This window comes from Bos taurus, chromosome 29 (genome assembly GCF_002263795.3).
Source record: "Bos taurus isolate L1 Dominette 01449 registration number 42190680 breed Hereford chromosome 29, ARS-UCD2.0, whole genome shotgun sequence".
NCBI classification, from domain to species: Eukaryota; Metazoa; Chordata; class Mammalia; order Artiodactyla; family Bovidae; genus Bos; species Bos taurus.
The window spans coordinates 41,811,317-41,823,102 of NC_037356.1; the positions used below are offsets into that span (position 1 = coordinate 41,811,317).

General features: G+C 45.1%; 1 pseudogene; it reads right to left on the bottom strand.

Annotated features, from left to right (window-relative positions):
* Window positions 1-530: 530 nt before the first annotated feature.
* Window positions 531-10,992, bottom strand: LOC613617 (pregnancy-associated glycoprotein 1-like; annotated as a pseudogene).
* Window positions 10,993-11,786: the final 794 nt, after the last annotated feature.

The window sequence follows — 11,786 nt, forward strand, 5'->3', positions numbered from 1 at the left end:
TTCAATCTTTTCTTTCCTTATTGGAGATGGCTTCAGGATATATAACCCTAGGGCAGGTAGTCTGGACTCCCTCACTAGATGTAGAAGCCTTAATGAAGAAAGTTGTCAGGCTAAGACTATCAAAGAAGAGGGAATGAAACAGTGAGTGTGTGAAATAGAGAACTGATGACTTCTGATTTCTTGGGTCCAGTCACTGAGATCTTTGTATTTGCTCTGAGTCTTGTGTCCTGTATTCCCAAAATCATTTCCATGAGTCTCCCCTTTCCTTGAAGCCAGGTGGAGGTGGGCTCCTCTCAACTGTGATTCAGACTTGGTTCTAGATCCTTCCTGATCATTGTACACCTCCCAGACACAAACAGAGGCACCCGTTTGTTTCAGCACCATTACGAGTAAAACCCTTTATTCTTTATTGAGAATAGGGTGTGCACACCACCAAATACAGTTCACCAGCATCCTGGGCAAGAGTACCCTAAGTGTGATTTAGTGTTTGCTCGGAGTGGCCTTACTGATTCCTGAACCACTCCAAGCATTTATACTGCCTGTGCCAGGCCAATCCTGTCATTTCCTCGATCCAAGACTGAGAAATACAGCCTCAGGAAGATGTCACCCAGCATCCAGGTCTCTCTAGATGTCCTCACTGTGTTTTCTTTAAAGGTGGTATAGCAGTGGCCTCTAGAATCCTGGGGGAGCCAGAGACACACACCAGTCAGCCTGAGCCCTTACCTGCGACTCCCACAAATATCCAGACCCAGCACAATTCTTTGTTTTATGTCCCTCTTTTGGTAAGTATCAATGGATTTTCTCCTTAGCAGGGGATATGAGAGTTCATCCACAACCAAAAAGGGCCAAGACATGAGGTTGCCATGAGGAAGGGTGTGGGGGAGGGGAGGACTGGGAGTTGGGGATACAGAGGAATGATAAACAACAAAGTCCTACTGTAGAGCATAAGGAAATACATCAAATATATTAACTATCCAGTCATAAACCACATGAAAAAGAATAAGAAAAAGAATATATATTTCTGTATGTGTATAACTGAATCACATTGCTGTGCAGCAGAACTTAATGCAACACTGAAGATTAGCCACACTTCAATAAAATTTTTAGAAAAGAAAAAAGAGTGTCCATAGTTCTCCTCTCTCCCTGTTTCTTTCCTTCTGACTCCTGCTGCTTGTTTTTTCTGCAGAGAATGCTGGTTCTCCTCCTGCATCCCCAAAATACATACTTTATTAAAAAAATTTTTTTGTATTGGAGTATAGATTATTAAGAATATTCTGAGTTTCAGGTGGACAATAAATGGACTCAACCATATGTATCCATGTATCCTGGTCCCAAAAATACCCCTCCCATCCAGGCTGTCATATAACTGAGTGGAGTTCCCTGTGCTACACAGTAACTCGTTGTTGGTTATCCATCTTAAATAGAGCAGTACCCACAACATGTTCTTGAAGACTTAACTTAGGAACGCTGGGAAGCCTCCTTCAGCCCGCACTCTCCCTCTTTGGCCACTCCAGGCTTGGGTGGATAACGTACTCTGGTTCCTCATTCCCACCATTCAGTCCATAGCCCTCATACCCCGAGTAAGTCCCCAGTGCCCCAGTGCAGAGCACCTTGGGATGCCATTTGCATGGAATCCAGTGCAGTTTTGCCTAGAACCAAGCAACCCTCCACATGGCTCCATAAGTTTACAGTTTTAGAATTCCCGAAATTCCCTCCCTTCCTCAAAGCTTCTTTGAGCCCATCAGCCAGCTCTGAACTCCCACAGGGAGCTGACATGAAGCCTCCACCCTGTGCCGGGGCTGAGCAGTCACTGTGCACCCTTTATTCACATTAGCATCCAGCCTCCCCACAGAGGGGTCGGGTAGCCTGACTCACAAAGGGGGCACCCGGCCAGAGCTAGTGGATGATGCATCTGAGAACTAGGGTGACCATGTAATTTATCATCCAAATGAGGAAAACTGCGAGAAGGGAAGGGAGACTGTTAATCCTATGGTGGGACACTGGGAGTGTCCCCAGCCATTCTCCCTGTCACATGACTTATTTCAAGGACTGCTAGAGCTGACCTTCTGTGTTCATCCATCTGAGGGTTCAGATTGAACTGAAGCTCTTTGACACTGAGGACCTGAGTGTTCCCCTCTCCTTGTGACTCCCACCATACCAGCATGGCGTGATGTCGCCACATTTATTTCAAGATGATCAGTGTCCCAGATGGCCCTTTACTCTTTTCTTTTTTTTTTTTTCTTAAATAATTTTTTTGTATTCATCATTGTTTTATTATTGTAGAAATTTTATTTTTAAATTTTAGATATTTCTTTTTTTTTTTTACTTTATAATATTGTATTGGTTTTGCCATATATCAACATGAATCCGTCACGGGTATACACATGTTCCCCATCCTGAACCCCCTACCCACCTCCCTCCCCATATCATCTATCTGTGTCATCCCAGTGCACCAGCCCCAAGCATCCTGAATCCTGCATCGAACCTGGACTGGCGATTCTTTTCTTATATGATATTATACATGTTTCAATGCCATTCTCCCAAATCATCCCACCCTCTCCCTCTCCCTCAGAGTCCAAAAGACTTCTATACATCTGTGTCTCTTTTGCTGTCTCGCATACAAGGTTATCGTTACCATCTTTCTAAATTCCATATATATACGTTAGTGTACTGTATTGGTGTTTTTCTTTCTGGCTTACTTCACTCTGTATAATAGGCTCCAGTTTCATCCACCTCATTAGAACTGATTCAAATGTATTCTTTTTAATGGCTGAGTAATATTCCGGCCCTTTACTCTTAAGTGGTTCGTCTTGTGGGAGGTTCTGGCCAGCCCCAGGGCTCAGCAGCATCTGCAATAGTGTAAGTTGGCCTGCAGAGGGCGCCCTCCTCCCAGCAGCAGCCCAAGGGTTCCTGCAAGTTCCTATTTGAGAACCACCCCTCAGGGTTCTCCCCTCACCTTGAGGATGTAGGCTTGAGCTGGGACTGGGTAGTTGATACCATTGATGGTGAAGATAATAGAGGGCAGGGTATTGACCACAAAACATGAAACATAGTGCTGTTAGAGACAGAGGGAGAGAGGTTGGCCCTGGAGATCCTTCTTGTGTGTGGAGACTGGGAGTGACCCTGGGGCATGACACGTCACCTTGGAACCCCTTGGCGTGGCGCCGATGAGCTTCTGGATGTTATTGACCAGTCTTCTTGGGCCAAAGATCAGTGATGTCCCAGTATCCACAAAGGCCTCGCAGCTGCCAGAACAAATAATAACCTTTCTTTTCATGGAGATGCTGAGAGACAGTGTGACAAAGCAGGCATCAAGATCACTCTGAGTCTCCCCAGAGCTGCCTTCTTCCCGACTGTCTCCTAAACAGCTCTTTGTCTCTTGCCCTCATTACCTTTGCTCTCGACACGGCACCTTCCTTGACATTCTTGAATGCAGTACTTGAGTACACCAGGCTGTTTTGCACCTTGACACAAGCTGGTCTTCCTTCCTAGAGGAGCCCCCTCCCCTTTGACTAGCAAATTTCTTCTCATCTTCCAGATTCCAGCTTAATTGTCATGGTTTCAGGGAAGTCTTTCTCCCAGTGTTTATCAATCTCCTTTCTTGACAGTCTCTTTGTAGACACTTCCTCATGTCTAGCATGTACCAAAGTCACAATTCACTATGTGTGTGTCTCATTTCCTGTGCATCTGCCTTCTTAGATGTGAGGGCAAGTTTTATTCTCATTGCCTCCTTAAAGTGCCTGGCACACAGTGGATGCCCAAGGCTTGTCTGTTTAGTGAGTGAATGAAGACTGTGAAAATAATGAATGAGAAACATCCAGACAGCTGTATCTGGTGGGGAACAAATAACGGGTCAATTGCAGAGTGAAGATGGAGATTTGTGAGGGCAGCAGATTCTCACAGTGGTGGGAGAGAGGGGCTCCTCTAGGAGAGGGTGTCTGCCAGCACTGCTCCTACAACCAGCTCAGATGCTGAGACCCTGGCCAGGAATTACATGACTAGCCCACAGAAACTCCAAAGGACAGGTCAGCTTTTGTCTGAGGGTATCACACAGAATCCTATCAATTATGCCTCTTGTCCTCAGGTCACTCCTGGATTCCACTTTCCTGATTCTCTGTTATAGCCCCTGCCCCACTGTGTGCCCATGAACATGGGGTGTCTTTTTGTTAGTTGCTTTCACATCTTACGACTTCAGCAAATCTCTCTACACTGTTCAGTAGTTGCTCCCTTAGGAGACCAGTTCTCCCCATTTCCAGTACTTTCCCTGTTTTTAAACTGACATTTATCTGTACTGAGATCTTCCTATGTCCCCGGTAGCCCCGGACAGTTGGTCATCTTATATCTCTGTTCAGGCTGGATAAATTCTCCCTAATCCTCTGTTCACCACACTGTAGAATCCTCTAACCATGCTCCACACCTCACAACGCAGTGGGTGCAGCCCTCTCCCAGCTGCACAGACCTCTCTGGACCCTTTTAGGACCCTGGTCAGAGCCCTGGTCAGAAGGCCTGGGGATTATGAACCCATGGGTTGTTTGTGTATCTATGCGCTTGTGTGTTTGTTTGTATGTGTGTTTGTATGTGTCTCTGTGAGTGCTTGTGTGTCTCTGACTAGCTATGCATGTTTATATGTGTCTCTGTGTGTTTTTGTGTGCCTGCTTGTGTGTTTCTATGTGTCTGTGTGCCTGTCTGTGTTGTTGTGGGTGGTGTATATGTCTGTGTGACTGTGTGTCTGAGAATGCATTTGCATGTGTCTGCCTGTGTCCATGTACAGTAGCGGGAGCATCACTTGAGCTGACCCTCAGAGGGAGAGGCTTACCAGTCCACGTGTAACTCCAGTCTCCCATTTGGATCAATGGTACCCAATTGAGCGCTCCCTGGCAGTAGGATTTATCCACCCCACCAAACATCACCACACTGCCTTTCGCCCTGCATGTGTAGAGAGAAGAGAGGGGCTGATCCTTGGAGGACAGTAACAGCAGCACTGTCTGAGAGCTGTGCTGGTCCACCCATCAAGGCCCTAATAAGATCCCCATGTACAGATGCAGAAATCGAGGTTAGGAGAGATTGAGATCCAGACCGAGGTCGATTACTGGCTAATGAGTGGCACAGAGGAGGTTAGAAGCTGAGGCATCTGTCTGGGCTCCACCCACTATATCTTTTGAAGATGCCCTACCTCCAGCGACCTTAGTGCTCAGACAAAATCAGAGGACATGGTGCTGAAGCATAATGGCTTTCTCCTTGTACAGTTTGTCATTTTTCAGGAAACTCAAAGCCTGGGAGTTCTAAGGGTGTGGGTTCAGGGCACCCAGAGTTGGCTCTGCTGGCCTGTGACCTCTACTGTTCAAAGGGCCCCACACTCAGAAGGGACCCCATCTCTGCTCTCCCTGTCTTGAAATGCCTAATAGTTCTTGAACAAGGGGGTCCCACATGTTTGTTTTGTGTCCCACACTTTAATTTTCACTGGCTCCTGCAAATTGGGTAGCTGGTCCCGGGCTCCCAGTGGAATGCTAATGAGGAAGGAAAGATGTCCACCATCCTTCTCCTTTCTTACTTATCAAATTCATAAGCAAATTGTATTGATTTTTCCTCCAACTTGTTTCCCATTGCCTTCCATTAGTCTTCCTCCTCACTCAACCCCCTAGACTGAGGTACTGGTCTTGAGCCCAGGAGCGGGGTTGTGGTCCAATAAAACGTTATTTATAAAAGCCAGTGGTGAAGCCAGGTACAGCCCTGGGCTAGATTTATCCTGGGTTAGATTATCTCTCAGAATTCTTCTTTATCAAGTGTTCTATAAATTTTGTGCAACTAAAAGCATCTTAAAGCTAATTTGGAGAAAGTGATTTTCCATCTCAGACTTACTTGCTCAAGTAGAAGGCAAAACAGGCTCAGAAATGGCACCTTGATTCTTCAGGTTAGAAAAGATGGGGATAGCTCCAAAGACAGATATGTTGGGGTAGTTCAAGCCCAAGATGCCATCAAAAGGTGCACCCTCACACCCATATTCCACAAAGCTTAGACCGAACAGCTGGCCAGTACTTACAAGGTCCCCAAACTGTGGGAGAGAAGAGTGTTCCCACTTACAGATACGTGCAGTGGGGCTAGGACTGGGCTGGGGTGCATTGACATTAGATCCTCAGAGAAGAATTGAGGCTGTGCTCTGTCTTTGTTGGCCCACAGACGGTTAGACCAAGCTGGGAGGGGAATTTGGGTTCCATTTGTGAGAGGCTGTGAATTTTAAAACATCTGCCCCTCTGAAAAACACCACCTGAGTGAGTCAAATTGGCCTTGTGGCTTCTGTCCAGGTGGGGCAACCAAGTCAGGCCAGGACCCATTGGTGCCCCCTTGTGGACAAAATGAACGAGAGCAAGATGGCCTTCTCTGGCATCTCTGTGACCTAATGACAGGAATGGACTGAATTCTCTAAGGTACTGTGGATTCTGCATCTGTCTAGGAAGACGGAAGCCAAAAACACAGTCTTGCTTGCAGGGATCTATGAAACTACTGCCTCGGAAATTCACTTTTGGGGATATGTGTGTATTTGTGTGGGTGTGTATGAGAGAGAAAGAGAGCGGGGAACTACTCAAGTACTTTGGGGAGGCAGGACATACGTTTTATTAGACTCTCAAAGGCACCCTAGAGTGAGAATTCATTTATCAGGCCCCTTGACATCTCTGCCGTCCAGTTTCCAACTATGGATACCTGAAGCACTTGACTGCCCCCAGGGTCGCCAGATCAGTTTTATCCTGTCCCCAAACACCCTACAGCAACTTCAGTCCTGAAAAGGCAGCCTAACTCCACCGTTTACCACATGTGTGCCCTCAGCAAGGCCCTTGCTGTCTGCACCTCAGTTTCCTCATATGTCTCATGAGCTAATCAGACCACCTGCTGTGTGGTGTTGTTGCAGGATTAAACCAATTATTATCTGAAAGTGCCTGGAACAGTCTGTGAATATAAACGTGGGTGCTTTTTAACCCGTTTCTCACTCCCAGCAAAATGAACCTTGAACTTCTCATGGGCAGAGGAGCTACAAGTCAATCTCTGGGTTAGCTAATCCATTTGCTCGTGTGTCACCATGGGCACTGCCTCCTCAGGCACAGGATCCTGTGGGTAAGATGGTCAATATCTATGGGAGTTAGGCTAGGAAGGGTCCTGCCAGATGGTCCTGTACCTGTTTTGCAAGCAAGGGTCACTCCATAGCCAGTCCTGACTCAGCTTCTCTTTACACGTTACCCAAACAGTGTTATAAGCAAGAAATCCCTTCATGCTCCCAGATCCATAGGCGATCCTGAAGGTGTTTTGGGTAGGCCGGAAGGTGGAAGACTTGTAATGTCTGAACCTAACTTGTGTAGCTGCAGACACAAGAGATGAGTGTCATCAGGTGTCAAGGGTAGAAACAGGGTGGCAGGGCAAGTGAAGGATGGTCCAGGTAGGGTGTATCTGTACTCACAACAGGCTGGACTGGGGCAAAAGATGGAGGGCACCCACAAGTCAGATGAGCCTGTGTCAAAGATAACCTGGAATTCCTGAGGGTGTGCTCCAATGGTGACTTTACCCATGTAGAGCATCTACAGGGAAAAGCAGGGAGTGGGTTAGTGCAGAAGTGGCTACCCTCTATTCCCACACTGATGTCTCCCTTTGGGTGTCATATATCTCTTGAGATCACTTTCCAACCACTGTGAAGCTCAAAGCCTTTGATCACAGAGGTGCTTACATTTGATTTTTTTTTTCCTATGCTACACTGTGTGCAGGATATTGATTCTATCACCAGGCTTTGAAGTGGTACCTCCTGCATTGGAAGTGCAGAGGCATAACCACTGGACCTCCAGGACCGTTGGACACTCAGGGAAGTCCTGGTGCCTTCATTTGAGAAACTCTGTAGTCTCTTCAAACCCAGCCTTAGCACCCCCTTCTCCAGGAGGTCCTTCTTGATCAACCCCAGCCACTCCCTCTAAACTCAGACCACATCCAATCAACACCACACAAGTGACCCTTTTTTTTTTGACATGTATTTACTCTTTGCCTATCTCTCAGGCTGGCATGGGCTTTCTTGAAGACAAAATAAGCACTTTTTCTAATCTAAAAACAGTAACGACTGTGTTTGATTCTGATGGCCTTACACAGAATACGGGTTAGGTAACTTTTTACTGCTATGGTTCTTGCATCTGTGGAAACTGAATTCCTCTGCCTGGTTATTCACAATTGCTTTGCAATTGGGTCTACCTACTGATCAGAGATGGTTCACTCTTCATCTGTAACTAGTTGACTCCCTTAGTTCAGAAGGAACTGCTGCTGCTGCTGCTAAGTCACTTCAGTCATGTCCAATTCTGTGCAACCCCATAGACAGCAGTCCACCAGGCTCCACTGTCCCTGGAATTCTCCAGGCAAGAACACTGGAGTGGGTTGCAATTTCCTTCTCCAATTCAGGAAAGTGAAAAGTGAAAGTGAAGTCGCTCAGTCGTGTCCGCCTCTTAGCAACCCCATGGACTGCAGCCTACCAGGCCTCTCTGTCCTTGGGTTTTCCCAGGCAAGAGTACGGTAGTTGGTTGTCATTGCCTTCTACTCAGAAGGAACAATCTCCCTCAAACTAATGACACATCTTTGACACAGAAATGGATGTTTACCTGCCACCTGGTAATTTCTGGGCCCAATCACCAAGACAAGAGTTGAAGATGATAGTACCTTCTCCTCTGCGTGGGGCCCGTTTTGCCCAGTGTTTCTGCCTCCTGCAGGAACCATAGCCCCAACATCCCACATGGCATCTCCAGATGAGCCCCAGTGTTAGGTTAGAGCACCAGGGGGCGCTGTGGAGCGCCATCCTCCCAAAACACACATCCATGATGTTCCTCAGGGGGTGAATAGTTGTATTTGAGCCACGAGAAGAAATCTGAGACAGTCTGTAAGCATGTTCCTTGAGGAAATTGTTCAGCATGTTTTTTCACTGAGGGTATTTCTCATTGTCTTCACTTTCCTTAGAGGTATTCTTTTCACCAAACATTTGACAAAGAAAACAAAGAAGATGCTACATTTAGCTGTCAGTGTTAAGCTATAACTGTCATTGTAATGGCCCTGTGTATTTTCTCATCATTTTTATGAGTCACCTTATTATAAGAATTTTATGCATATTCCATGGCAAAGACATAGGTTTGAATAAAGATTCTGTTCTGTAATATTGGGTAAGCCATATGACTATGTGGGGTCTCAGTCTTCCCTTGGTAAAATGGTGGAATGTAATGATTCAAACCCTCCATATAGGACATCTTGGGGATAGTGAAGTGGTGGATATAAGGTGCCTGATAAATAGGAAGTCTCAACAATGACAGCCACTAGCACTGCTGTTGCCGTCCCACTGTATCCTTCTCATAGAAGCTCAGGGAAGGAGGTAGAAGGGGGATTCCTGTCCTCTTTTACAAGGGAGGAATTTGAAATTTAAGAGACTTGTGAATTGGCTGTGGTCACACTGCTTGTCAGATATAAAACAGTGTATAAGTAGCCTTCCCAATCTTTCTCAAAGTTGAAAGAGAAGAGAGAGTTTAAAGAAAAATCCAAAAGATAGGGAACAAGTTCAGGAAATGTAGAAAATTAAAAGAAAAGTTAAAAGAAAACACCACAGAGAGAAATACACTCACAGAGACTTCCAAAGGGATGGAGAGATACATGATAGTGATGCAGAGGTGCAGACATAGACATATACACACTGAAGTAGAGAGGGAACAAAGAACATGCTAAATAAAAGGGAGAAAAGTGCTTTCCACAGGACCACACCTACATCTGCACTGACTGTGCACTGAGCAATTGCAAGGAGTTCCAATTTCAATAGGTCATGACATGACTGGACCCCAGAGTTGTGGAACTATGCAAATCTACACCAAGAACCTTGGGTCCCACAGTTCCTATAGCAAGGTACTTATCAATATTTAAGGGTTGAACTTTAAGATTGTCAGGGAAATATTCCATTCTGTTCTAAACCTGATGAGTAGAAGAATAATCAGATGAAAATAAAAATCACAGAAAGGAAGATGATGTGGCTTACAGTCTCCATCCTTACATGACTCTGCAATCTGAGAAGGGCACCAGCCCGAGGAGCACAACCACTTCATGCTTCTTTCCTGGCTCCAAGTATTCAGAGCAGTCCTGGTTCTTAGCATGTGGTGGTGACCGGGAGCCCCTAGTTATATATGCTCTGGCATGCCCTAGTTTAGCCCTTTAGGCCAATAATAGGTCTGAAAAGAACACAAAGTTCTCGATAAAATCTTTACCTTCATCAGTGTCCTTGGCGAGTGGCCCTTGAAGCTTCACAGAATACAGAGAATTGAACTTAATCTCTTCCTTGAAGGTTGGTTGGAAAATCAAACTGATCTGCATGGACATCTAAGAAGATGGAGAACCTTGCCTACTTGGAGAAAAAAAAAACTGCTAAGAACATCATAAAAATGGATACTAAGGGCCATGCTCGACATTCGTGGTTTCGTGTCATCTTCCTAGCCACTTCATGAGATATGCATTGCTGTCTTCGTTGGAGAGGAGATTGCTAGGAGAATAAGTTGTCAAATGACAAAGTGAAGACCTCAGGGACAGCCCAGGGACATATAACTGGCTTTAGGTAGTGGGTTTAATGGCAGACATCAGGGGCACCTATGATGCCAGGCTGCATCAAAGATTTAGGGCAGAGCAGTACTTCAATTGCATGGTTTCAGTATTGGAAGAAATGTCATATGCATCCACAAGATATTTTATAGCATCCAACAAACATACAAGGAAGAACTGTGCTAGGGTCTGGGTTAAAGGCTTCAAAGTCAAAGTTGATGAAGACAAAAGTAGTCTTTATCTTAAGAGAGCTAGCAGTCTAGTTCTCACAAACTCATGGCCCCAGGAGGCAGGAGATATGATACTAGGATTAGGTGGGCATGTTGGACCCTCGGCAGCACAGGCCTTACCACTGGGACAAGCCTTTCCTCCACTTCACCCATGCTGGAAAGCAGGCCAGTTGGCCATGTTTTCAAGAGAATCGGAAGTTGGGATATTTATGTACAATCTACTGATTTTAATGTTAGCAATTAATTTTTTTCCCAAAAAACAGTGGGAATGAAATCTCCACAGCAATGTGCTAGAATCAGCCTTCAGTCTCTGCAGGTTTTTATTTCTCGTCTAGAGTTGGGAGTGCAGTGGGGACACAGAGGAATTTAATTCATGTAGGTTGATTTAAAAAGAGACTGAATGCGTGCTGAACATGTGTGTTTCCTTTCTACTTATAAAGAAAGATCATCAGGGACATACAAACCAACAAAATTTAAATGCTACCAATACAATATTATAAAGTAATTAGCTTCTAATTAAAATAAATAAATTTAATTAAAAAAATTAAAAATTAAAATTAAAAAAAGGAAATTATTCTCCAAAAAAAAAGAAAAATGGATATATTTCTGATATAATTTCCCCACAGGGTCTATGTCATGAAAAATTTTGTCTGCCAAACCAAACATACAAAAAAATAATTTTGAAATGTCTTCCCAATCAAAGAAGACAAAACAACTGTGGCAGCCAAAGTAAAGACAATCGTGTTTAATGACCCATCCAGGACACCCAGGGCCTATTTCTGCATGAGATATATCCATGCCTGTCCCTTGAATACAACAGGAGCCTCTCCTGTTGCCAGGTGTATTTAGATGTGGCACTGTGACTTAATGCTCATTTTTGCATGGTGTTTAAATTCAGTTCTGGTGGATAAATCCCAACAGGGGGAATATGATGTCACTGACAAATAACACACACATATGCCCTTTGAACTA